The 24,504-nt window shown below is 40.1% G+C and overlaps 1 protein-coding gene and 1 long non-coding RNA gene across 4 annotated transcripts in view; one reads left to right on the top strand and one right to left on the bottom strand.

The window, feature by feature from the left end:
- Nucleotides 1-24,504, bottom strand: part of cttnbp2 (cortactin binding protein 2) — a 105,511-nt gene that overhangs the window by 68,952 nt on the left and 12,055 nt on the right. The gene's annotated exons all lie outside the window — the stretch shown is intronic.
- LOC122836072 lies at nt 17,559-19,340 on the top strand. The gene is made up of 3 exons (XR_006371398.1): nt 17,559-17,865; nt 18,649-19,067; nt 19,143-19,340. It is a non-coding gene; the product is annotated as an uncharacterized LOC122836072 (long non-coding RNA).

Here is a 24,504-nt window from a genome sequence, read left to right as displayed (position 1 = left end):
AAATTCAGGTGGTAACGTGATAGGAGGATTTGTGAGCCTGTCAACTGTTGCAAATAAAGCTGGAGCATTGTTAATGTTTTTGTTTATGACATCTGCAAAGAAAAGAGAATACTGGTGAAAATGATAAATATTCAGCAGTAAAATATTCTTTAGGTATTTAGTCACAGTATGAGTCTACTAAAGGCACACAAACTAACAGAATCTCAGTGTTTTGAACAAAGAATGAAGAAAACAACCTGAGTAATGTTGCAAAAAGAATGATCAGATCTTGAGATATTTTTAGGATGGAACTCTGTCCTCTGACAGACTGCCACTGGAGAACTGACAGAGGAATCTAAGGACATTTGGATGGTGGAGCATCTTAGTTTCCAGAGTTTAATACGCATCCTGACATTTGTTACTTGTTTATTTATGATTTTGCATGTTTTTCTTGCACCTTATAGTATGGTTTATATAAAATAGTGTTTGGTAGAGTTTAATATAAAAAAATGGAGGGTAACTATTATGGGTGAACCGATAAATTTGCAAGCTGATAAATCGTCTACAATTTTTTTTTAAGTTTGCGAAATCAGTGATCAGCCGCTACTTAATTTATTTATTTCTTATTTACCACAGCAAAGATCTAAAAAATCAACCACTGTCCTCTTTTGTTCTCTGATGAGAGATGTTTAACTGATAGACCCACCCAACAGGTCACGTTGCACATTTTTGCTGCTAACGGTAGTCACCCCACTATTGCCAACTCAGTGACTTTCTTGCTATATTTACCAACATTTCAGACTAAAAAGAAAATTGGTACCAACCAAAATCTGAATTGGCAGCTCAGGCTTTGTAAAGATCGTGATCTGTGATTGGCCAGAAAGCTGAAATTGGTGTACCTCTGGAAACTCTTCAAATCACACAGTCTGTGCATCCCAATGAGCAGCTAAAATAAATTTTATGGCTTTCATAAAGAACAGAATGTCCAGGGGCCTGTAGCATGAAGCAGGATTAGAGGTTCATCAACGTAACTTAAGTTTCATCCTAGGATTTTCAACATCATCAACCTGGGCCACCTTACTTGTCACCATTGTAATTTATACCAGACACCTAGCCTTCTTTAAAACATGTTGGGTTTCCATATTAGAAATCAAGAACTAGAAAGCACTACCTCTCAATCAATCAGAGACCCAACCTATCCGAGATACACCATTACATGTCAGGTCAGCAAAAAATCTCTGAGAGATCATTCAGCAGAAAAGATACATGAAAATCCAAGAGAGTGAATACATTATATGCCATGTAGCTGGATCAATAATACAGTGCTGCCAATCACATTTAGAACCAGGGTTTCACAAAATTTGAATTGACAACATACTCCTGATATTAAGGTGGGCACCTGAAATAGAAGCAAAAACATTGGCTTGACCCATTAAACCAGTTTACTGGTAATATATTGTTGGTTTTTTTGTCCACTTTTTCACCAAATGTGGACCGAAATGTGTCTAGTTTGATCAAAATCAGAGCATTTCAGTTTCCTAGTAGAAACCATTAGAGTTTCACAGGTCTGACTCCACTGCCAGGCCTTGGCTGCGGCTGGGTCCAGGTCTTTCGCTTGGCTGGCTGGCAAGGTGAGAGCCAGGCCAAGTGTGAAACAGAGGGTCGCTTTCACACTGGCTCGCCCAAGCAGCAGGTATGCTCTCTAAACTGTCTCTGTTACACAGAAATTAGCTGGCACTTTTGAAAGAACCCTTCTATCCAAATCAGCATGACTAAGCCAGAGAAATCTGCAGTTTTCCACTCAGAAAAAGAAACAACAAAAAACAAGTACATGGGCTAATTTTGTCCATCCATCCATCCATCTTCTTCCGCTTCTCCAGGGTCGGGTCGTGGGGGGTAGTAGCTTCAGAAGGGAGGCCCAGACTTCTCTCTCCCCAGACACTTCTTCCAGCCCCTCCGGGAGGAATCCCAAGGCGTTCCCAGGCCAGCCGAGAGACATAGTCCTTCAGTGTGTACTGGGTCTTCCCCAGGGCCTCCTCCCAGTGGAACGTGTCCGGTACACCTCACCAGGAAGGCATCCTGACCAGATGCCCGAGCCACCTCAACTAGCTCCTCTCGACGTGAAGGAGCAGCGGCTCTACTCTGAGTCCCTCCCGGATGACTGAGCTTCTCACCCTATCTCTAAGGGAGAGCCCAGACACCCTACAGATAAAACCCATTTCGGCTGCTTGTATCCGTGATCTCGTTCTTTCGGTCATGACCCAAAGCTCATGACCATAGATGAGAGTGGGAACGTAGATTGACCGGTAAATCGAGAGCTTCGCTTTTTGACTCAGCTCTCTCTTCACCACGACGGACCGGTACAGCGCCCGCTTGACGCCAGACACTGCGACAATCCACCTGTCGATTTCCCGCTTCCTTCTTCCCTCATTCGTGAACAAGATCCCGAGATACTTGAACTCCTCCACTTGGGGCAGGACACCACCTCCTGACCCGGAGAAGGCACTCTACCCTTTTCTGGCTCAAGACCATGGCCTTGGATTTGGAGGCACTGATCCTCATCCCGGCTGCGAACCTTTCCACCGAGAGCTGCAGATCACAGACTGATGAAGCCAGTCGGACCACATCATCCACAAAAAGCAGCGATGCGATCCGAAGGCCACCAAAACGGATCCCCTCAACACCTTGGCTGGTCTAGAGATTCTGTCCATAAAAGTAATGAACAGAATCAGTGACAAAGGGCAGCCCTGGCGGAGACCAACCCTCACCGGAAACAAGCCCGACTTACTGCCGGCAATGCGGACCAGACTCTGACACCGGTCATACAGGGACCTGACAGCCTGTATCAAAGGGCCACCGATTAAAGGTGATTGCTTTAAGTTTGCCTCTCTATACCTACGTTTGAAACTCTTGTCAAGAAGAAAGAACAGAATAAAGGCTCCTGTAGTTTGGTTGGCGACTGCTTCTTGGCTAGCTAGCCACATTTGGTAGCATGTTTGGTAATCAGCAATGACATACAAGATATGAGCTCTTGTAAGCATCAAAATGTGAGATTACTATGACTTGCAAACCATTAGCCACTAATGATGCTAAAATGAGCAATTCTTAGCCAACATAGTTGCATTTCCTCCTGGTGCGAAGTTCGGGAGCACATGTCACAGTCAAACAGTAGGGATGCAGGGAAGGTGTGCTGGGTCACGTCAGACCATCAGCTCCCAAAACCACACACACACACACACAAACTCAACTCCGCTGGACCATGGGAGGGTTATAAGAAGGCAAGTCATCTGTAGTTAAAGAAATGCTTATTTACAATAAAACCAAATATATTGCAGCATATTGAAGTAGTTTTTCACATAGCATAGGATGATGGCTGTTCTCAGTGAAAAATCACACACTTTCAGCTGTGACATTTTTCGTAATCTTCTCTATGTTGTTCTCCTGTGGAAATGGAAAAATCCCGATACTTTGCTGATAATTTTGCCTTGTGAGACATGAAGATAATACCGACATCATTAGAATAATGAAGATATTATATGACTAAACTTTCCCAGGTTTGCTTATAGCTGTAGATGAGAGGACCCAAACCCACAGGAGTTCATTATCCACACAGAGCGCTTCTTTTTCTGTTGATTTAACTAGAAATTTATGTTGGCTAACCTGCCAGTGTTACTCAGGAAATCAGTGATAAGACAAAGCAGTAGCTGTGCTAAAGCACAACTCAAGCCCCTACCCAGCTTCCTCTCCCACATCAGTCCCAACCTGCAGCTCCTTCCTAGAAATTGGGACACTCACTAAGCACAAAAAGATCAAAATCAAGAGAAGAGAGGGCTCAGTGTTTGTAAAAGTCATTGCTGTGGTGAGCGGCGGCAGGTTTTAGAGGCACAAAAGCATGCAATGAGTGCTTTGGTAGCTGCTGAATGCGAGTAAAATGTAATTGTCTTTGCAGCAAAATGCATTACCACAAAGCCAACAGGGAGACAGTAAGTTGTGCTGGAGGGGAGCACGATCGATTAATGGCTGAGACCCTGTATTGAAGCTAATACTTTATCTTAGTCTGTGCACTTTGAGAATGACATTACCCTAGCAACAAGGATGGTTGCTTTTCTTTAGCTTCCACACCATAACTTTCCAAAAGGGCAGACCATGAGCAGAAACCACATGTAGGGACTGGCAGTGCGCCGAAAACTGTGCTTTAACAGGACAAGGTCTAGAGCTGTTCTATTGGGAGGGTGACCTTAAAGCACTTACTACCCACTAAACTGCGTTAGTGCAATCACAAGTATACTAAATTCTGTTCACTCTGTGACACCTCCAGGCGCTGCAACCATCTTCTGATGTCTATTTATTTATCATTTTGTGTTGTTTGTTTCTTCATCTTTTTATGTATGTATATTCATATTGTGTGTTGTGTATGTGTATATAACCTGCACTTTAACTCAAGTCAAGCACGGTCTCAATCTGGTTGAAATCTGTTGATGACAATGACAAATAAATCTTATCTTATCTTATCTATAATGTGATTGCACTAACGTTTGATTTATCGTAACAGTATCAGACTGTTTTTTTACATGTTCATTGAATCGAGGAAAAGTTCCCCTCCACTATGTGATATAAATGTTGCACTACACGTTACCACGTTTCTGACTTCACCTCGGGGGGCGGGGGGGGGGAATAATAAAACAATTGTTTATTCATTTTGGGAGTGAACGGAGTTGTCAGAACGCTGGTTTGTAATCAAGTAATAAAGTTTGACTGACCTATCTGACTGTTTTGCCAACATTCGCTTTAGCGCAGCTCCATTTAATGGATGCATAACGTAACCCCGGCCTCTACTGTAGCATCTATTCTATGCGCCTTATGATGCAGTGTGCCTGAAAAAGGTTTTAAAATAGGCCATTCATTGAAGGTGCGCCTTATAATGTGGTGCGCTTTGTAGTGCGGAAAATACGGTAATCTTTTATAGTTTAATTACTCATTAAAGATAATAAACTCAATGCAATGCTTGAAAACTTTGTAATGTTAAGGCAGAGTAAGTTAATTCAGCTCATAAACCCCACAGCCTGAAGAAGGCTCCAAAAGCAAGAAGTGGCCCATAATGCAGGGCACTCTGTGTAAATACAACTAAAACAAATGCATGTGTCTAGCTCTAGAAATTCCTCGCAGTCTATTGTAATCGATAAATGCAAGGTCCAAAAACCACTAAAATCTGACGCCACTCTGTTCACATATGTTAAAGAAATGTCTTCTTCAAAGGTTTTTATGTTGTTTTCATAAGGGGTTCTTGGTGCAGCGCCACCACAGGCAAAGGGGTTTACTAGTTAATCAAAGGGTTTGGTTCATTTGACATAGTGCAGTGTAATTTTTGGTCCCCAATCGAACAAATTCTTCAGAACTATCAAATCTGAAAACATCTTTTTAAATCAGCTCTTTGTTTTGAACACAGGTGTCAAACTCGAGTCCTCAAGGGCCGGTGTCCTGCAGTTTTTAGATGTGCCACAAGTACAAAACACTGGAATGCTACTGGCTTAATTACCTTCTCCTTGTGTAGATCAGTTCTTCAGAGCCTTGCTAATGAACTAATTATTCTATTCAGGTGTGGTGCAGCAAAGGCACATCTAAAAGTTGCGGGACACCGGCCCTTGAGGACTGGAGTTTGAGACCCCTGATTCTGAACATCATCCAATTGAATAACTGATATTTTCAGCTGCTCTTTGACTGTGGCGTAATGTTGCAAAGATGGGAGAACACTACAACCTTTCTCTTACAGTAAAAGTCTTTACCAAAGTTAAAAAGACTTGCAAATTCAAATAGCTAGCAATGCAGACAAAAACTGTCCACACCAATTGCAGCCACTTGGCTCTCTGAGGGTGCAGCTGACATAGTCTTAAACAGTAGAACAATCATCATCAGTTAATAGCTGGGACCTTATCAGGACATCCCTACAGTAAACATTCTCCCATATTTCATCCAAAGCGGAGAGCAGCTCTCATTGACGAAACTTGCATCATTTTGTTCAAAGGGAAGCGTCGTCCCCCCCTACACGACACAGGACCTACAGATTCTCAAACACCAAACAAAGCTCCTTGGAAACTGAAAAATCCTTGTCAAATGAAGAGACTGTCTGCAGAAAAGGGCGCCCTCTCTCCGTGACCATTATGCTCAGGACGTGGCATATACTGAAACATCAGAGGTGTGTGAAAGGTGTGTGCAGAACCACGTCACCATGACGCCTGTTCGGCTTTGGATGAAGGATGGGAGGAAAGGAAGTCATGGAACAAATAGGTCCTTATTTTCCTTTCTTCCCTCAGTAAAATAAAATTTTTAAAAAATGCATATGATGCTCACAAGTAACTACTACAGGTGCTGATTGGTTGTCTAAACGTAGTGGAGTCCTGCCACAAACAGGTTAGAAAACAAAGAATTTTTCTTTATTCTCAATTTAACTTTGGAGAAGATCGGATAAAAACAGCAATCTCAGTACTATTAAGAACGACGAGCTGAAAAGTGCTTCGCTTATAATTACTAAGATTCACAAACTAGGAGATCTAAAAGGATGTTTAGGAGAAATCTTTGAAATAAGCTGACAAAGGTAGCAATGACTGCATTTAATTAAACACCCACATTAGCAGGCATTTTTTACTTTCAGCCTATTAGGAGCTGATGTGGAATGAAAAGAAGCACTTTCTGTACATTTAACCTACATCAGCTTAACATAAAGCAACAGAATACAATTTCCATACTCCATGACAGTAGGCTAATGGCATGTTTTTACATTACCTCCGTTTTATTTATTTATTTATTTATTTGCTGTGTTCTTGTTGAGTTTTTGTTCCTGCAGCTACAGCTGGAAAACTCCCACGCTAGGACCCTGCTGCCTCTAGCTCCGTCAGCAGCAGCATCAGCAGTAAAAAAAAAAAAAAAGAAAAGAAAATCAGGTTAACCAGCTCAACAAAATAATGTATGCTGCTTTATATGCAGAGATGAGGAGAAGGAGGAGATAGAGCTGACAAGATAACAGAACAAAACCCTTATATTTCTCTGTGATTCATCTGTGGGTCTCTCTTTCTCTCTCTGTCACTAGCTTTTGGGTAACCTGAAGTTGGCCTCTCACAGCTGCTGCTCTCATTCTCCTCCAACGAAACACCCACACTCATTTCAGTGCTGCACAGGACACACACAAGCATACACGCACACAAAAATACACACCAGGGAAGCACAGAGTGTGTGTATAAGCGTGTGTGAGTGAGGGTGTAAATCAAAGAGAGATAGTGACAAAGCACAAGAGAGAGAATGAACATTTACTGTAGCAATAGGAGTCATGTATGTGGGGTATATTCCTATGCCATGCGTTTTCTGTAGCTCAGGTTACTCCATAACTGCCTCTGTTGTGAATACAGCAACAGCTGAGAGGGGCTAAACAAAATGACAGTTAACTGAAATAGCACTTGCTGCTCTGGAGTAATTTGAGAATATTTAGCATGAGATTTATCAACCAGCAGCAGCTTTACCTTAGGCAAGTTCAACCAAAAGCTTTTTATTTCATTCCTGATGATTTCCTGTTGTGCTCTGCTTAAACAACAGGAATCTGAGTAAATGTGTTTAGAAAGATTGTTGTGCCATACACATACGTTTAATAACATAAAATTACAATTTTGGGGGGGAGGGTTTGAGGTTGCCATTATTCAAAACCCAGACAACAAACTCCAAGTGTTTGAGGCTTGATGATTGTTTCTATTATGAAAATGCATGTTGCTGTTTATTTTATTCTCTCATTCTACAGGTGTAGAAGCAGACTTCTAGGGTGTTATCTTGAATATAATAATAATTACATATATATATATATATATATATATATATATATATATATATATATATATATATATGTGTGTGTGTGTGTGTGTGTGTTTGTGTGTGTGTGTAGGTTTGTCACAATAACAAATTTTGCTGAGCGATTAATTGTCTCAACCTGTATTGCGATAAACGATAATATTGGTTGAAGACCTTTTTACACTGATTTAATGGAGATGACGTAATAATGCATGTGATTTCCTGCCAAAGATAGATATACCTTATTTTCAAAAGAACACTTAACACTGGAACTGATAAAGAAAATAAACAAAACAACCAAAGACAATAATAAAATATATTATCAGTCTACATTAACAAAAAATGTACTGGAATTAAAAAGTAAACAACATAAAGCTAAAGTAGAAATAAATACTGCATTTGGCCAAAAGAGTGCAGATTATGAAGTCTGTATATTATATTAGATTACATTAGATTTAAATAGAGTAGATGGGCACATCCGACTACATGATGCAATAGTTCACACCTCACGATTTTCCCCTTACGACAATCTTAGAACGTTGATCGTTCTAACCGATCATTCTGTAGTGTGTGGTGTGTTACTGTAGATCCTCGTGGCCGCTCCGATCTAAATCAGGGATTTTCCCCTGACTGGGAACGTTAGCCTGTTGAATGTGACAGGTAGCCAAATCAGAAAGCATGGATTCTCCTCAGTCCTCTCTGAGGGGGAATTACAGAGGGGAATCCCAAACAGCTGACACGGCACCCGAAGTCCAGCTGCCATTGGAGATGATATGTGGAAACAACATTAATGTTTATTCAACATTTCGTAGACAGAATATAGAAATGAAATTGCTACCGCAATTGATAAACCCGATAACTTTTCAGCTGTTCTTCGTTAAGGTGACATAAATAGGTTCTAATGGTTTTCATTCAGTCAGGACGTTACGCTGACACTAGAGCCACATGCACTGCAGGTAGATTGTAGTAAAGCATTGATTAATGCCTGGTTTTAAAATTAGTTAACTGGACTTGTAGCCATTATTTTGTGCCCATTGTTGGACACCACAACCAGATGGAACCGTTATACCTAGGATTTCTGTTGGCTAATGTGTGATCTCTCAGGTTTTGAAAATGGACCGACAATCGACCCTCTAAGATGGTGTAGTGTGAACTGGGCATTACACTAAGGAAATGAGGAAGGGAGGGTCAGTGGAGAGCAGCGGAGTTGAGCCTTTTTTCATTCAGTGTCATCAACAGAAAGAGAAAAAGGCTGGAAGAGAGATAAAGCTGATAATTAAAATGATGTCGATAGTTTTAATTTATTGTTCGATTAATTGATTTATCGTTTATCGTGACAGGCCTATATTATAATATATATACTATTGTATCGCTGCACTTGACTTTACTGTATGGCTAGCTCACTGTTACTCTCTCTTACTCTGCAATTGCACAATGTCTGTCTCAACCTTGTCTTCCAAAACAACGTTCATTTTCTGATTGGATGTACTGCTATATTCATGACCTCTCTCTCTAGCTCAGAAATACTTTAGAGCACTTTCTGGCAGCAGTCTGTTCCTTAAATTAAACATAATGAGTGCTGGTTTGAGTTTAACAAGTTGAAAACCTTTTTTTTCTTTTTACTAATTTGAGAGTAAATCAAATTGAAACTGTCGTGCACATTCACAACAGCATTAGCATATTCACAAAAACTGACATGAATAAAACTTATTGGCTCTTGTTTTGTTGAACTGAAGCTTTCTAAGGATTTTTCTCAACCCTTCACACCATAACCTAAATATAGTAACACCAAAAAACAGTACGGATTTAATTAATCAGATGCTTAGCATTGGAGAGCACTGAAATGCTATAGAGACAGTTTGTGATAAATTGGATTCTTCTTCTTTCCATTATCTAACAGTTGTTTTCTTCATTTTCTAAGTATCTACTGTTCAATGATTAAAGTTATTATTTTGCATAGAAGTGCACATGGATGATGCGGACACAAAACAATGTGGGCTACTCTCCCACTTCCACAGAAATCCCTAGCGGTCCCTAATGGGCAAGAAAAGATGATGACAGTTAGGTCACTGAGATTTTGTGCTTGAGTAGACATTAGAGAAGACCAAAGAGTGATGTCCAGTCATGGTTAGCAGTGCCTGACCTGTCATCAGGACAAGAGAAAATTAATTTTTATCTACTTGACTCTTCCGCAAATTAGTTTTCTGTATGATTTCAGCATTTTTATAACACGTTCGGCTGTGGCAAACCTTTCCGTTCATTGTGTCCACAGACACAAAACTAAATTTTTCTGAGATGTGTGGTCCATTCTAGTTCATAACCTCCGCATCTTGTTTATTACAGCATCAAAATCTGACGAAATTAGGCTTTATGAAGCTTGGTTGATTGGCTCCAAGCCAGTTGATGAGATCACGCCAATTTCGCATTTTCTTGTACAAAGTTTGTATGGCAATTGGATGGATAGAAACATGACTGGTGCCTCACCAGACATGAATTTCTTTGCACATCACTGAGACTCGGAAGTATAAATCAAGTTTTGGGCCTCAAACCTCTTAGCCCTGTCCTAACAGATAAAATTTGACAATAGTGTGACTAGTTATACGCTTATTGGCTACATATCAACATTTTCAGTCATTATAGGGTGCTGTAGTTTAAAAGATGGTATTAAATTAAAGTGTAGCATCGTCCAGTTCATGTTGCACCAGTCACCAGACTGTCTGTACCTCTCGGAAGGAAACCCACGCCTGAATCACTGTCCACACCTGCCTTAGTGGGATGGCCATTGCAGCAGTGGTGAAGAAGAGATTTTAAATATTGTCGTATATATTCTGTACTCCATTGATTCCAGGCCATATCACTCTGCCTACAACTATTATAAAGGCAGATCAAAAATCAAAGTGAAAAAGAAAGGGAAACATTTGCTCAGCTTGACTCAAACAAAAAGTATTACATGAACTATTGAGCTAACCATTAGAGCTGCACAATATTCCGTGAATATAGCATCATTAACAGTGGGAGTAATATTATTTTAAGACTATTTGGAATGCAATAATTGTTGGCTTGTATGTTCCAAAAACATCAATCCTTCCCCCAGGATTCCCACTCCAACCATGTTTGCTGTAAGTGTATATATTTGCATAGCTATTAAGCAATTTACAGTGTGTTCTATGTAATCGTGTACCCGGTGCAGAAAAATGCATATTTCTGTCATCGTTGGTAATTGGAAATGTAGACCAAAGTGCAAATAAAAACCGAAAGGAGGAGGGGAGTTGGAAAGAGGATTAAGAGTGAGGAGAGTTAGAATGATAGATGCTGTGACCTACTTCCTCAGCTCCCTGCCTACTGCTTTGACTCACGCTGACAGTTTTCACAGGACACAGAAAGGCAAAAGTACCAAGATCATGAAATTTCTTCTAACAACAATGTCAGACAATTCCATGATGATCTGTCCCTCTTCTTGGTGTTCAGCAACATGTAGTTTTCTTCAAAGATAAATTACAGATGATAGTTGATGTGGGTTTGGAAGACCTCGAATACCTGTCTGTGTTGTAGAGGATCTTCACTGAAGACGCTCTGTTGTTGCACCTTTCTTTTCGTACCATCAGCTCTAGAGGCTCCAGAACATTCAGAAAAAAATAATCAAGCTTCTTCATTGGCAACACTGAAAGATGTAAGATGGAAAATCTGAGAAATAGTGTACAGATGAATAGAGCGAATACAGCCCTACGTAGGGGTACACCAATAAATAGGTCACCGATTCCTTAGTTTTCTATGATTTTGATTGGCAAATACTTACAAGAAAAAACAATCTTATCTCTCTACCTCTGCAAAAGTAAGAAATTCAGTCCCTGCCAATTTTCTTCTGTCTGATTGAAAGGCCAGCCCAACACATCACGTTTGCATAAAAAAACCAGTCGCCCCATTGCTGCCAGCTTAACCACTTTGCCACAAAGTTTCACCACTGTACCTGTTTGGCTTCAGTTTCATAAACAGTCTGATTGACGGGTAATCATTTATCCAGGCATCCACTGTCCACAAGAACACCATCCTCATAGAGCTTTGCCTGCTTGGCCTAGAGCAGGTTCCACCAATGCAGTGCCCATGACCAAAAGGTTGCCCCTGAAGACGACATGAGTTGCCCTTGGAGCTGTTCCAACAGTAGATAAATCCTTAAAAATAGATTTTGTGTGAGTATCAAACTGGTAGCCCTTCCTATTATCCAGTACCCATGCCGTAGCTCTCACTACACAGTGTTCCAAATTATTATGCAAATTGAATTTAAATGTCATAAATATAATTTTTTTTGTTGTGCTATTAAATTTATAGATGGTATTGTGTGTCAGGGCTCTTTGAATCACTATAATTAATTTCAGAGAGCTGGTTGATTAGTTTGTCTGGTGAGCTCAATTAAAGGAAATTAGTTAAGAAGGATGTTCCACATTATTAAACAGGCCACAGGTTTCAAGCAATATGAGAAAGAGAAAGGATCTCTCTGACGAAAATCATCAGATAGTGTAGTGCCATATGACAAGGTATGAAAACATTAGATATTTAACAAAAACTGAAGCGTTATTGTAATGTGAAGAGATTTGTGACTGATTCAGAATAAAGATGGGTTTGTACAGATAAAGACAGAATGAGGAAGATTTCTGTTAGACACATTCATCGGATTAAGAGAGCAGCTGTTAAAATGTCCTTACAAAGCAGCAAACAGTTATTTGAAGCTGCTGGTGCCTCTGGAACCTCAAGGTGGAGGATCCTCCAGAGGCTTGTGGTGCATTGACTTACTATTGGGCCCCTAACCAGAGCTCAGACGCAGAAACGGTCCCAGTGGCCCCAGCCGGACATGAAGATTCATTTTCAAACAGACTTGTTCACTGATGACTGCTGTGCAACCCTGGATGGCCCAGATGGAAGCAGTAGTGGATTGGTGGTGGACGGCCACCACGTCCCAACACACCTGTGACGTCAGCAAGGAGGTGGTGGAGTCATGCTTTGGGCCGAAATCATGGAGAGAGAGAGAGAGCTGGTCAGCCCCATCAGAATCCATGAAGGTCTGAAAATGACCTCAGCAAAGTAGATGGACTTTCTGGCTGATTACTTTCTGTCATGGTTCAAAAAGAAGAGCCGTACCTTCTGTAGCAAAATCATCTTCATCATAATAATGAACCATCTGATGCTGCAAGGAATACCACTGTGTCATTGGCTGCTATGGGCATAAAAGGGGAGAAACTCATGGTGTGGTCACCATCCTCTCTGACCTCTCCCCAAGGACCTTACCAGAGGGGCCGGTTTTTATTGGCTGATGCCCATTCTACGTGGTCACATGCACACAAACACACGGTTCTGTTAGTTAAGTACAGCATAATGGCAGCACTGATACAACTTCTACACCTTATAGCCTGTCTGCTACACAGTCTTATGTTAGCTAAACAGATCAATATGCAATGTGTATCTGACATACACTAAAGATTTGATTTTAGCAGCAAAGGCTTTGGACTAAACTGTTCCTCCTGTTAGCCTCTCTAGCACCAAGTACAGCTGGTCAATCAACCATCGCTGTGTTCAGAGAAGCAACGATTAATAATCCAGAAATAAACTTGATATGGTAACGGACTGAATGTTCTGTTTTTAACGTAATCTTTGCTCGTCTTGCGGGGCGCAGGCAGTTGCCACGGTAACAAGTGTGCTTAAACTACAAAGAGAGAGAGAGTAAAAAGGTAGGAGTGGTTTTGAGTTGATCACCTGTTCACCTTTGTTTACATTTAGAAAGGTAAACAAAGGTTATTTTACCTTTGTTTACCTTTGCTGTGGCTCATTACAGCCTCTGTAGCTTCTAACCGTTGGACTGATTACCTCGTTCGTTTAAATATACATCATTCACAACAAACATCAAATAGAACAAATATATTTCATAAAATTTTAACAAACAAAGTGGCTTCTACCACGATAATTATGTGAAATTAAATGAATTATATCCCAACTTCAGAAGATTGGCCTTTACCTTTACAGAGATCTTTGGGTCCTCCTATCATCTCTGTAGCTTCTCATATTGAGGTCATCTAACCAAATTTCAGAAATACCGTAACTGACTGACACCTGCTGGCCTCAGGTTTGCAACCAGCTTGTGACTGAGAAACCAGTAACCTCCTCCCAGATGATGACATGAACTTGTTAGTTCCTCTGTCCATTCTAGTAGCTGATATATTGTGAAAATCCCATAGAAATTATGTAGCAATCAAGTCATGTTTACATAGAAACAACGCGCCGCGAGGCTTTGTTTGTGAGACTTGCGGTCATGTGGGTCGGTTGTGGGCGGAGCTTAGTAAGGTCCATTGAGAACCTTTGGAGTTTCCTCAAGCAGAAGATCTGAGAGTGAAATGCAGTTCATATCAATCAGCAGCTCTGGGAAGGTATTCTGACATCCTGCAAAGAAATTCAAGCAGAAACTTTCCACAAACTCTCAAGTTCAATGGATGCAAGAATTGTGCTGTGATATCAAAGAATGGGTTCTGTGTTAACATGGAACTCGGTCTGTTAAGATGTTTTTGATTGAAATAGCTTTTGTTTTTAATACATGTAACCACTTAATGCTGCACATTCAAAGAACGACCGTTTACAGTTCTTTATAATCCATAAAATTTTAAGAAAATCTGCTGTGCATAATAATTTGGAACAGTGCATTTTGAGTTTTTAGTTTTCAAAAAAATACTGTTCTCATTGGGAGCTTTGTTCAGTAAAATTTGATTTATACTGTAATAGTTCATGACTTGAAAATTATACTGACCATCATTTGCATTGACCATTTAGGAAAATCTGAGAAAATATTACTTGCATAATAATTTGGAACATGGTGTAGTTAAAAGTTTGGTGCTTAAAGGGGGCAGTATTATGTACAAAATGCCTGGGTGGACTTAGCTCTTCCTTCAAGGCGCAGCTCTTCCTCGGAGTTAGTGTTTCCAAGATGCTGAGCATCTCCCCCAACCAGCTCCCACAGGCTAGCAATCAGCATTTAGCAAACACCTGGTGGAACTGTTCGTCCGCTGAACTCATTATACAAGCTTCTCAATGCTGGTAAAAACATTACTAAAGGGTTACATTATAAAGTCAAATTTCAACTGGCATTTGAAATGCCAATTGTTACCTTCAGTTGGTAACAATTGAAGGTAACAACTGTTACCAACAGATTCTTTTATTACAAACAAAAAACAGACACCAGAGTTGGAGAGTTTGACGTTCTCCAAAATGCAGTGATTTCAGTGCGCCATTTTTACTGTAGTCAAGAGTTACTTTTGTTCTAGACCTCCAGGTTTGCAGAGTAGTAGACCTAACAATTGTTATTGTTACCTTCAATAACAATTAAAGGCAACAAATTACTTGACTGTGCTATAAAATGGCACTGTATGGCTGGAAAATGCATAATACTACCCCCTTTAAAAATGAGAAGAAGTGTGTTGGCAGAGAATTACCGTACATGCTATTTAAATTGAAAACAGAAAAATGTAGGGGAATTTATAACTTAAGTAACAGAATCCGAACCTTTGTTTTTGTTTTGTTAGATAGCATTCGTTAAGAAATTCAGACAAAAAGAATACAGTAATGATTTGAATAATCCTCAGTTGCTGCCCAAGATACATTATCCACACACTCAGACATGCTCTTTGATTTCTCTGATAACTTTTGTCCCCCTGGGAACACATCCGTCTTCGTAACTGACTGTGTGTGTGTACACGCTCTCACACACAGAGGAAGAAGCAGAACTGACTCAACTATTGGACTGTACCACTTCACCATAACAGGGGGCATGGTAGTGGTGAGTCTTTTCAGCCTCCTTCCTGTGCTGAATGTTGGGTGGGTGGCTGGCTGTGAAACATGAGCCTGGGAGTTTAATAGGAAGGGTCTGGGCTGAGGAGTCGAGGTGGGGGTGAAAGGTTCTGGTTGCTAGGCAGCCAGCCGATCGGAGCAGGATGCTCATTGGCTTGTGGTAAGCAGGGAAGTGTGGGTAGAACAGACGGGACTCTGTCACAAGCCAACGTTAACGCCTTGTTTTGTCAAACTGAACACAGAATCACTTCCATTACAGTGACAGCAGGATGTGTTACAGATCATCATGATCATCAAGTGTTTCATTTGTGAAGCAAAGTTCATACACAAACTTGGTCACAGAGATGGTAGGGGAAACAAAACATTTTATTTTATGAAAATGTTTAAAAAACGTGGATATCAGGATGATGTACTTTCTTGAATTTTTGCACACCTTAAAAAAAAGACTCTAAACTTCAGCGCTCAGCAGATGACTGAATCTGCTGGTAATTACAAGAAAAGAGAAGAAAAGCCCTGAGTGACACAAAGAGGTAGAATCTCCCAAACACAAAGACTTAAAAGAACAAACGGGAGATGAACAAGGGCAAAAAAAAAATAATAAAAGAACATCACTGTCACTGTCTGAACAGAGAGAGAGAAGCTGGAAAAGCCCAGCAACAAGGCATGCCTTAAATAGCTAGACGGTAGGAAATAACATGACGCTGTAGAAAGCCTAATAGCTCTGAGCATGTGTTGCGTTGCACTAAGCATGCATAGCCACAGTGCTGACAGCCACTTTTAGTCATATGTTATAGCGCATGACCTACAGATGAAGCCTGACTGTGAGGGGCCAGATGGTGGCTGGCAGACATACCAGCAGCGCGTCTTAATTTCGAAAAGCTTCCGTCTGTGGAGAAAGGTAATGGTTAAACCAAACAGAAAAAAGAACTCCTGTCTGGGTTCAGGACCTGTGTGTGTGAGATTCAGCTTAATATTAAAAAGAACTGTGACGGATAAGAAGAAGCAAAAAGCCAAGTGAGTAAAGAACAGCTCTAGTTAAGACCAAAAATATCAATTAGCCTGGCAGATTTAACTTTAAAATGATTTTTTATAGCTCTAAGAAATCAAGACACACTGCTATGAAAATCTGGGCCGATATCAATATCTGACATTAATATTGCTGCTATGGCCAATAACTGATGTTGTATGCATCTATGTTACACATATATATCCCTACATTTTCAACACCTTTAAAAAAACACTCTGACTTCACCTCTGATTCTTTGATTCAGTCAAACTCCCTGCAATCCTGCGCTGAGTCACCATTACTGTCACATGACCAAACACAACATGACCAACTTCCTCCACTCCCCCCTCCAGAAACAAACAGCAGAAAGATGGAAATAAGTATCGGTTATAAATATCGATCCTGTTTTAGTTATCAGAATAATATCGATATGTTTAGAAAATTATATTGGCCGAAAGCGATGTTAGTGCCGATATAGCATACAACCACAAAATAATATTCATGTACTTAGAACCAAACTTGATTCTGAATTTGTGGAAGAGGTTAAAATTAGGGTGATGGTAAGAAAGTATTTCAACTGCAAATAACTGGAGTTTACTAAAGATAAATTGTCAAAACACTACTGTCTTTATTGCTCTAAAATGTCCCCAGTGATGACTGAGAAACATTATGTACATTTTAAAAATGTAATAAAAAAAAACATTTTTTTTTTCATCACCACTCTGTTGTACTCTTTTAGAGTCTTGAAATATATTTTTTTATGAGTCAATGAAAATAATTCAAAATATGAATCTATTTGTCATTTTGAGATTATTTTTCATGTCCATCATGGACATATAAGTAACAGGTTGTCATGACGACTTGAAGCTCAGCGAGTGTTAAACTGCTCTCTTCTTTTAACTGCTACCATTCTGAAAGATATTGATAAAACTGACTAGCTCATGCTAGCAGCAACACGTCCAGCTTCAGAGAGGAACTTCCCATCAGAGTGCTACCTTAGCTGAGTCTGTGCCGACATCATCCCACTGCAAAAAAGAGATTTGAGAAAGAAAGAACAAGTTCTTCTCCCAGATAAGTAATGATAGACGTAAAACAGTGGCATGTTTCATTGCTACATTTATGTAGCTTATTGCCTTGATAAAGAAAGCACTGCTGCAGAGCTTCACGAGAACCGACACCGAACCGGGCTGTTAAAATCAACTTACAGCATCCTCCTTGCTATTAGGGTAACTGGAAAAAAATCTTTTTATTACAGCAGCACAACATCACACTGAAAATGTTAACCCAGGTACCCATCAGTATGCTATGGAGATGGTTTTGCCTCCCTTATGATCCTTCTCAGTGTGAACATAAACTTTCATCCATAGTTTTTATTTATTAACTATTTAATAACAGCTACAATATTGCTGTGCAACCTTGTTATGGCTGGTCATAAAGGTTTGTTGCTAAGATACTTATCTTCCCCGTCTTTTCATTTGTCACTCCTTGTCAGCAAAATCATCCCATAAGGTAATTTTCACAAGGATCAAATAATGAAAGCTGCATCTGTATAATTCAACTCTTCCATGGAGAGGAGGAACATAACAGTTCCAATGAGCCTGACAATCTGTCCCACTGCACAGGCAGTGCTGAGGTGCAGCATGTCTGATTTTTGTTTTGGTTTTTCAGTATAAAATGAACTAGTTCAGTGTGATAAGTGTTTGAGGGAAAATGCTAACATAACAATGGCCAAGTTTGCTACGTATACTGGCATATATAGATATGAAAGCTGTGTGGTTTTAAACGTGAGGAAATATAGAAGATTTTCTGAAACATCACAATCACACCTTTGCAGTATATGTGTCACTTTTGATACACTCCCATATCAGTGACTGTGTGTTGGGGAAAATTTACAGTGGTCTGATGCATCACAGTGAACTTCATCCCTTTTGCCTTTATGTCATTTCTGTCATGATCCATGTTCTGTCTGTCCATGCTGAGCCTAATCATTCATTCTGTTCACCTGCCAGGACTGATTGCTTTCCTGTTCCACCTGGTCCCCGCCCTACTTAAACACCACTCAGTCTCTGCCTCCTTGCCAGATTATCGACAGCCACGAGCCAGTAGAAATCCAGCGTTTTTCTTCCTAGCCTTCTGTGATTCTTGACCTCCTTCTGCCCACGGATTTATCCCCCTTGCCTAGCCCTTGTCGGAACCCATCTATTCTGGATTTCTGGACCCTGACCCAAGCTTTGCCTCACGACCACCGAGTATCGCCTGCCCCTCAAGCTAAGTTTGCTCTCTCTGCCTACCCGTGTATGACCTTTGCCTGATCTTCGTCTTAGTCCCTGTGTGCTGCCTACTGGATCTCCTTGTGGAGAGTATCTTTGGATCCACAGCAGACAATTCAACCTTTTGTTTTCAGCTCCATCTGTTCACTGCATGACAGGTCAGTTAAGCTGCACATTTCTAAGTTCCACCTCCTTTATCAGTTCATCCCCAGTATTCTCCCCTCTCTTCTCAGTGCTGTGTTTTGATGACCATTCCCTGAGCAGCGACCAGTCCCTGAATATTTTATTAAACTTGTTTTTTCTTTCTAACTCCTGTGTGTGGTTGAATTTCCGGGTCCCCTCCGAGTTTCCTTACAATTTCCTTGTTTTATGTACTTTCTTTCTCAATTGCTGCCTCCAAGTGGTCAGATAACTATTAACCAAAATAAACAGAAAACATTTCACTCAAAGTTTCATGCACACAAATGCTTGAAACTTTGTGTTTCAAGCACTTCAAGCATGTGTCAGCACATGCTGATAGTGTGCGTTTTATCCAGCACACAGCACAGCATAATGTAAAATGAGCCATTGCTGCAATTTTTACATACAGACAAGTGCAGTGTGCATGTCTGTCCAAGACAAATGCATCGCAGCCAAGTTTAACTGGTGACCAAACAAAGTGTGCTACAGTTTTAAATGCATATTAAGGCAGAGGTGGAAGGTTACTTTCCATTAGCATCTTGTCTTCCTGTGCCAGAGAAAAATATCAAACAGGCAGTAGTTTGAAGAGGAAACAAATGTTGATCCAACACTGTTCTTTTACACTTTTCATTATTTTCTGTCTTTTCTGACAGTGTGGCAATCAAACTTGTTGGTTAGACCCAAGAGATTTACTGTCACAAGCAGAGCAATGCAGCTTTCGCTAGGATGCTCTAATTGAAATCTATATAAACTTCAATAGAAATTGTTTTGGGTTCATTTCAAGTGTAATGGACATGGAAATAGAAAAAGGAGAAAAGAAGGAAAGTTAGGTAGGGAAAAGACATAAAAGAGAGAAAGATCTAGAGAATACGAGTAACCATTCTAGAAGTCTGCTTCTATGTCTACAGAAAGAGAATAAAAACCGCTTGTTTTTTCCACCAAGTATTTATTAGTTGTCTTCACCAACACCATCCATCCATCCATTTTCTAACACCCTTGTCCTTAGTGGGGTCAGGAGGGTTGCTGGTGTCTTTCTCCAGCTACGTTCCGGGCGAGAGGAGGGGTCACCCTGGACAGGTCGCCAGTCTGTCGGAGGGCCTTCATCAACACAGCAATGCAAATTTCCTTTAGAGACTCAAAATTAGAGTCTTAAACATATTTACAACTATGTGTCAAGTTCAAAGCATCATATTCAGAGCCCACCAGAGTCTCTTACATTATCTCCACCAGACAGTCACATGCTTACAGCGACTGAATAGTGCTTCACAAGACTGATTCACTTCAAAGGGAACTATTGTGGAGTTGTAATATCAGAAGATCTTGTTTTATATCTACTTATCAGCCCACCATCCAGGATTTATCTAACATGAGTTTCCTTTTGTCTCAGTTTTGTCACCTGCAGCACCGATAAAAAGAGTAAAAGTATTTATTGACACCTCATCCACCAACACTTTTACACCTAATGGTTCATTATCTCTGCTGCATTTATCTTTACTTCTTCAATCAATCAATCAAATTTTATTTGTATAGCACATTTCAGCAGCAATGCATATCAAAGTGCTTTACATCAAATCAAACACAGAAACACAATGCAACATAGAATCAACAATTAATTAATTAATCTGCAGCAAAAGAGCTTTTTAAAAACACCCTAACACTACGATGAATTGTTGTTAACTTGCCATGAGTGCTACACTGTGTGACCAGGAGAAAAGGGAAATAGAACATTTAATATCACTGCCAGACTGTAGAGGTTGAGCATAGATCACCGTTCATCAACTGCAGAAGTGTGACATGCTTTAGATATGCTGTACAATAAGGCTGTTTGGCTGCTTCTGTGGTTACATTAGCTACCTATAAAAGAACATTCAATACCACTGATAACCTAGCAGCTGGTGTCCAGATGATACTTTTCTTCTGGCTATCAAGGGCATTGAGAGAAAGCTGAAGCATAAAGGGGACGGGGGGAGTGGTTTTAATCCCCTCTGTCACAGTGCACTGCTTTATCTGAGACATCAACCTTCCATTTCTACCACAGCCCAACGTCAGCTAAACTGGAACTGACAGCTCAGGATTCAAACTTCTTTAAAGTGCTTACTTTTTAAATGAAAAATATTCCTATGTTGTTTTTTTATGTTATTCTCAGATACTCTCGTTTATGACACAATAAATAGATTCATTGTCAGAATTGCAGAGAGAGAGAGATAATATCCATCTCCCAAAAAAAGACGAGGAAGAACTTTAATGTCCGCAGAAAGCATATGAGAACAACTAGTGAAAGAGGAACAACCAAAACAAACATAATTAGAGTGGAAGAGATGTCAGACTGTCTGAGTAGAAGAAAACCTGGCAGACCCAGAAAGACTGTCAGAGGAAAGGAAATTCAGTAGAGATTCAAACTATTCCATGGAGGAGATGCCGCTGTGTGGAGAGGCAAGAGATCCAGTTCAATATCGATGAGGCTGTGAATGGCATAAAAAATAAGCTCAGTATGAGCAGAGCTGACCATTCCTGTCAGTTCTGCTCATTCAGACCACTCAGTCCTGCAAGGTTTTTGGGGCCGATCTAGAATGAATGATCCACTACCTGGTGGGCATGTAACCCGCCCACCGAGTCACGATATACGCTCATTTTTTACAAGTGTTCAAAGTATTTTTTTCTACAGAAATTCTTTGTGTTACACACAAAAAAAAGCTGGAGGACAAGCCTGAAGTAGAGCACTGGCAAGATGAGATGACCTAAATTCAGGAGTACAATGAGAGAAGGTTCTGCAACGGTTTGTTCAGAAACAACTAAACTCTTTCTCAGTCTTCTGGAGAAGAACAAAACCTCAATTTCAGTATTTAGTAGCCACAGATCAATACATCATCCATTAGAAGTCCTACTGCCCTGAGCTACCTGCTGGTGAAGTCTTTGAGGACAGTGAAGTTTTAGACTCTGGAACAGATTTTGAAACATAATGCTTTGGTGGCAAAAGCTTCAGGCTATTAATCTTTTTTAGCACAGACACTTAAGCATAGGAGTGATAAATTAGTCTCGATTTCCTTCATTTAAGAAGATCAGTGAGCGACCGATACTTACATTTAAGATAAACCTTACACACTTCCACAAATCAGCCATTGTCACCTTTTGTTCTGCATGAGAGGCCTGACTGATAGACCCATCCACTAGATAATGTTACATGTTACTGTGATGCAAGTTAGCAATAGTCACCTTACCGTTGCGATTTCATTGCTATGTTGCATGTTCACTGTTTTCATCCAGAAATTTTGCACATGTGCACCATGCTTGAGTACAAAAAGACAATTCTTTAACTTGCCATTTTTTCCGTTTTTGCCTTTTTCCTTGCTGTGCCGGCTACACTACACACAGGTCTGTTCCATAGCAACAGACTGATATATCAGGATTTACCAACAAAAAAAAACACTGCAACATTTCATACACAAAGAACGGAACATTCAGTCCATTCTACTATGATTTATGATCATCTGAACACAGCAGTGGTTGATTGGTTAATTGAAACACCTGTTCTACTGATGGCCTGTCAAAGAGTAGGTGTGTGGGTTGCCATTTCTTTTTCTTACTGAACCGAAACACACCGAATTCTGCAGCATATCTACATGGTGCAAATCCATAGACCTTGTTACCTTGTAGTCGTAGTGTTGACAATTAATGCACAGGATCTTGCATGTGTGACGTCAACTAGCAGCGTGCCTATATTTAGGCAAAAATATTGGTATTGGCCAAAACTATAATCGGTGCACCACTATGTAAGCAATTTTAGTTATTTTTGGCAACACTCATCGCTGTCATTTTAACCGTATAGAAATAGGAATCTTAAAATGTCTCCTTACTTTTGGTCATTACAATTTACGACAACAAGCTATTCAATCATCTGTTCAGAACTATGTTTAAGATATGGGCAGTGACAGACAGAGATGCTCTGAGAGATTGGCTGGTTACCAGATTTTATGTTTGAAACTATAAGTCAGATCTTTTTCAATTCATTAAATGTACCATAGACGAGCACAACAATAACACTCTTCGGTGTGCAAATACATAGAGAGAAGACTTACCTAATGACAGTATCAGTAAGTTGCTCAAAACAACATATATGTACACGTAGGTTGATTATTCAAGCTGACACTTAAAATAGATTACAGGAAGCTTGCTGTATTACAACAGTTTGTTTTATCTGACTGAAGAGTTCAGCAAATCACAGAAACAGACTGGATTTGAAGAAGTCAATAATCTGGGAATGTCACATTTAAGGTAAAGCTCTGTTCTCCTCTTCCAGAAACCAGGGCAGTTCTCTGTGGCAGTTTTTCTCCTTGCTGCTTTTTTCACCCCAGGTATCAGAGTCACATCACACACAGCAGAAATCTACCAAAAAACGGCTAATCGTCATGGAATTACTTGGAGAATAGAGCAATACCCCAGAGAAAGTATTAAAAGTAAAGTTAGAATATTTTAATGCAAATACAAGTAACAAAATGAAAACAATAAGACCTGCCCAGGACTGAGGATCATTAACCTGTTCTAGGTTTAAAAGCAGCAGGTACTCTGCTGTGTGCCTCTTTTAAATCCTTTTGACATTTGTACATTAAGATCTGTTCCAATTACAGACTTTCACAAAGACTAGAATTAAATAACTCCGTTTTTAGACCATAATCATTATACAACAATCTAATATTAATTCCACTTTAGCCTGATTTCATTGGTTTTACAGCGTTGCATCTCTAATGATGTGGTGAACAGAGATCTGAGATCGTCTGATTGCAGCAGCACTCTTGCAGTAGGAACATAATCTGGCACACACAGCCTGGCACACACACACACACACACACCCACACCCACACACACGCAAACACACACCCACACACACCTACACACAGCAGCCTAGGTAGTGGAAGAAATTTTGGGAAATTAAATTCTAGAGAACAAAACATTCAGCCAAAACATGTTGGTACTCTTCAGATAATGCATGAAGAGGCTGCTTTCACTAATGCTAACCACAATAATCGCTAATGCCAGGTGCTAAATGTCAATTGTAATCATTTTAGTCTCAGTTTTACCATATTAACTGCTCAACAATTTAACACTGACTTCTCTCTCAACCCTTCTGGTGTGACACGTCCAGCCTGGATAAAAAATGACTGATTGATCATGGTAGAATGACTGCTATGTAGCTACAGTAACAACATGAATGACTTAACAACATATTCCGGTAAATTAGAGTTGTTGGGAGGAAAGCGTTTTCTTGAGCTTTTAACAAAAAACTGAGAAAAATAAAGCTTTATGTGTTCAAGTAGCAGCAGGGTTGAGATAGCTCTGCAGTCTGCTTGGGTAGGAAAAAATGAAGTTCAGTTCAAACACCACACCAATTCTATTGATATTTACAGTATATGTTGTAAT

This window comes from Gambusia affinis, linkage group LG08 (genome assembly GCF_019740435.1).
Source record: "Gambusia affinis linkage group LG08, SWU_Gaff_1.0, whole genome shotgun sequence".
NCBI classification, from domain to species: domain Eukaryota; kingdom Metazoa; phylum Chordata; class Actinopteri; order Cyprinodontiformes; family Poeciliidae; genus Gambusia; species Gambusia affinis.
The sequence above is the reverse complement of the archived record's forward strand: the minus strand, read 5'-3'. Positions and strand labels throughout refer to the sequence as shown.